Genomic DNA, 4,409 nt, shown 5'->3' on the forward strand with positions numbered 1-4,409 from the left:
CCCCCTCTAACCCCGCGCCAAAAAAAAAAAAAAAAAAAAAAAAATAATATACAGCGCAAGGTCTCCGCGCCTGCTGCCGCCTCGATTTCCAAACGTCTGAAAGAAACGCGCAGGGAAATTTTTGGCTATTGGAAGCAGGTCTGTCCTCTTGGAAACGATTCTCAAGGAAATGTGTTTCCTCCCCGGACAAATGAGCCTGGGATAGTCTGGAAGAGAAGTCCATGCTGATGCACGCAATATATGTATTTAAGAGAGCTCACAGATATTCTGGGCCCACGACACGCTGGATCCTGCATTAGCAGCGATTAATTACCTACTACTATTTTGATGACAGTGTAACTTTACGATAGCTTTCTGTCAGGTTCTCCATCCCGGTGGCTGCACCTGCTTGCACACCAATTACACCTTAAAAAACAGCTATATAATTTTTTAAATCTTTGACAGCAGAACTATCCCCATTTGTTTCCAGTACGCCAGAATCATACACTATATTCATTGCAATGATTTAGGGACAAATTTATGAAAGCATTTTTGGTGCTTTTTTTCCTCTGCTCTAACATCGCATTTGTTCTTACCTGTCTCTGAAAATCAACTATTGCTTTATTTTTACTTTTCGTACAAGTAAAGCAGTCGCTGTCGTTTTGAGCAGCCTCACGGGTCGGACAATTGCAAGTTTGCTTTGATTTTGTTTCAAAAATATAATATTATTTTTTCAGAAGCTTTTCCCAAATTCTGACAGTTTTTGGGGAACCGCCAGAAATGAAAACTATTTTTCTTTCACCAGGTATGAAGATGTAGCTTCTGTGGGAATACTGAAACCACCTGCGAGCGAGAGTGAACGCATTCCTTAGCCATAACCGTGTGCTATATCGGGTGAGGCTGGTTCCCCGGTTTGCTTCTTATTAAAGAAGCAAAAACAAAAAATGAAGAGGGGCTGGCTTGCCAAGATGTGTCCGAAACCCAAACGCGGCGGAAGAAAAAGTTTATTATGTCTCAGCTTTTCCTGCCTCGATATCGGAAAGCCCCTTTTCCTTGCATCTCTCCCCCATTCTCCCTCACGACAGCTGACCCCAGCTCCATCCTCTTGCTCTCAAACCGGATCGAACGACTCCGGTTCCACTCGCGTTCCCACCGCCGGGCAGAGCCACCCGGCCAGCCCGCCCGAGGGACAGGCAACGAAGTGTGCCCTGGGCGCTGCATCCCGGCCGCAAACCGCCTCGTTAAATTATTGCTGCAATTACCACCGCTACCCCGGAGCGTTGGACCAGCCCGGGGCTGCTCACCAGGCAGTCAAGGAAAAAAAAAAAACAAAACCCAAACGCGTTGGGGTTATTTTTGTTTGTTTTGTTTTGTTTTTTTGTTTTTTTTTAATTTTAGGAGCTGATTTCCAAACTCCTCTCGCCTCTCGGCCCTGCAGATCCCGTGGATGAGCACCGGAGGGACGGGCCCGTTTGCGGGCAGGCCGGGGCAGACCCCACCCGGGCACGGCCGCGGCTCCGCTGCCTCGGTGCCGCCGGTGCCTCCGTGGCCGGGACCCCGCTGTCATCCCGCGGGAACAAAATAACACAAAACGAAACCCTGAACGCCTCACACTAAAGCCCTTCACCCCCGGGCTGGCCTCGGGAGGGAGAGGGGGCCGCGGAGTGCGGGTCGCGGGGGCAGGTGTTTTCCCGGGGCTCGGCTGAGCCGGGCCCAGCGCAGCCTCCGCGGCCGAAACCAGGAGCACCTGCCTCACCCCCCGCCTCTCCCTCCTTCATGGGGACAAGAGTGTCCTCTCTCCCCAAAGGCCTCCGCAGGCCTCCCTGCCTGTCCGAGGACGCGCAGGGCTGCGCGGCCGCGCTGCCGGGGGAGGCGGCGGCCCCTCCTCCCCGCGCAAGGAGGGAGAAGGCTGCAGGAAACCCGGGGCTCGCTGCAGTCCAGGTCATCTCCTGTTTTTTGAGAGGTTCCAACTCGGACTAAATGAGCGGATGTGCCTGCGAGATTTGTCCCAAAATAGAAGCGGCTTTAGTATTTTAGGATACAGCAGAAATCCTTATTTCTTCCGGAGAAAAACTTCATAATGAGCGCGAGCACTTCCCTTTTCAATATTTGTGCAACTTTATCTCGACCAGCAAGTTGCTTTGGTGACGCAAATCCGCCCTTGTGTATTGCAACTACAAAAATAAATGCAAGGAAATCAATTCCCTTCTAGCAATGAAAACATAAATATACAGCTGCGACTTTCCCCTTTAATCTTGCTTTCCGAGGGACTCGAGAAGGAGGCAAATGAACTGTGCGGCAGAAGCGATGCTGCTGCTTTTCCTTTTTTTTTTTTTTTTTTTTTTTTAAGGATTGGAGTCTCGATTGATATTTTTTTTTTCTTCCTCGAAGCTGACAAAGAGGGAGGTTGAATTATTCGAGTTCTTACGAGGGGAAAATAGGACTAAGCCCAAGGCTCTGAAGCTTCCCCGTCCCTACTCGAGAGCGCGGGACCCGGAGCATCCCGGAAAGGGCCCAGCGCTGCCTGCCAGCGCCCCGCGGGGAAGGACGGACAGCCCTTTCGGCCAAATGCCTGCCCCGTCCAGCTCCCCGGCGAGCTGCGGGCAGGTCGATCCCACGGATCGCGCCGGGATGCTGGCAGCCCGAGCTCCCCGCCGCCTGTCCCGAGCCCCGAACGGTGCCTGAGCCCGACGCTGCCTGATAACCCGATGGGGGCTCGGGGCTCCCCGTCACCGCAGGCAGCTCTCGGCGGCCCCGCCGCGGGGGGATAGGGAGCCAGGTTTGCCCCTCCGAGCCGGCTCAGGATGCTGGCGGAACGGCCACCAGCCCTCCTTCCCCATCGCCCTCGGCCTGCGCCTTGCCCGTTGGATTTTAGGCTTTTGTATGTGCTCTGCTTATTCCTGTATTTTTATCTAGAAACGTATCTGCGACATATACAAAAATTTTTTTAAAGTTAAAATACTATTATATCTCTCTGGAAGAGTACTCATAAAAATAAATATTTAATCCTCACGGGAAGCCCTCCAGGAAGAAGGTTCCCTCAGGTGGCGTTAGCAGGACCTCTGCAACCCCGTCCCGGGCGTCCCGCGGAGCCGCACCCCCGCCCTGCCCGCGCAGCGCCGGGCACCCCCCAAAACCCGTGCTCTGTCGCCACCTGCCGAGTCCTTGGGAAGGGGCTTCCCCACCCTCCCAAAACCTCCCACTTCCGAAAAACCCGCTCCCGGGGCCGCGCGAGCAGCAGGAGACCAGGTTTGGGGAGCCCCCGCAGCGGCAGCCGCCCCGGGCCGGGGCTGCAGGGTCGGCAGGGGCGCAGTGCGGGGTCGGGGGGTTCCCGGCTGCTGCCGCCAGCGCGGCTCCAGCGCCGCCACGGGATGCGAGAGCTCTGCAGAGGGGCCACCCCCCGACCGCGGGCAGAGACCCCCGGCCGGGATCCTCCTCTGGGAGCGGCCACAGCCGCCCCCGCGGGGCTGGAGGGGCTTCCCCCAGCTGAGCACAGCTCCTTATCTGAAAGGCTCAACAGCAGCGCAGGCAGGAACTGCCCCAGAACCGCAAGCGAACCCAGCGACTAAGCTGGTCAACCCCTTGGCGTTTCCTTTCCATTGTTTCACGCGTTATTCAGTTGAATACCTGTGTCAGTAAGTCACGACTAATGTTATGTCATCTGCTGAGCAGCCGTGGAAGGCGTCGGAAAGCAGGCGGGATCTGGGTTTCCGTGCAGTAGGGCAGGATTTCAAGCCGCCTGCGGTGTATTTTAACTGCTGTTTGAATTCGGGTCACAGTGTGCTTTTGGAGGGAAGCGCCTGATCCTCCTCACCTGCAGCTTTGTAACAAGGAGAGGTGTTGGGGTGCACACCCAGGAATCCTGGATGGCAAATGAGTCCACAAGGCATGCTAAAATTGTTCTGAAGCAAAATTCCCCTGAAATGCCTATATTATAGTTGTCTGAAAACTCGATGGGGTTTTCTGCATGTGAGCAGTCCCGAGAATTGTCCATATGTTCCAGCAGAGTAAGTCCCATTGAATGGGTCCATATGTGAGAGTGGATCAAAGCCTGAAGCTCCCAGCTCCAGGGACAGCACACCAGCAACTGAGCTGGAGACTTGTTCTCACACTTGCATGTTTGCATGCTGTGGCTTTCTTTCAGCTGCTGAAGCTGCTGTTTTCTGAGGAAACACGTTAGAGCATGGGAAGCTGAGGGGCTTCATGGAGAGAGACTTTCTGTAGTCCCCCAAATGCTGTGTAGTCCCTCAAGACTTTTCAGACAGAGAGGGGATCTTAAAACACAGCTTTACCTCTGCTCTTGAGTGCCTGGCTCAGAGATCTGGGATGTGGGAGGGCACTGCATTTTTCCACAGCTATGCATACAAAAGAAGGGAATGATATTTCCTTTCTTTTTCTTCCCCTTTTTCTTTTTTTTTTTTTTTTTTTTT

Source organism: Parus major, chromosome 3 (genome assembly GCF_001522545.3).
Source record: "Parus major isolate Abel chromosome 3, Parus_major1.1, whole genome shotgun sequence".
NCBI lineage: Eukaryota > Metazoa > Chordata > Aves > Passeriformes > Paridae > Parus > Parus major.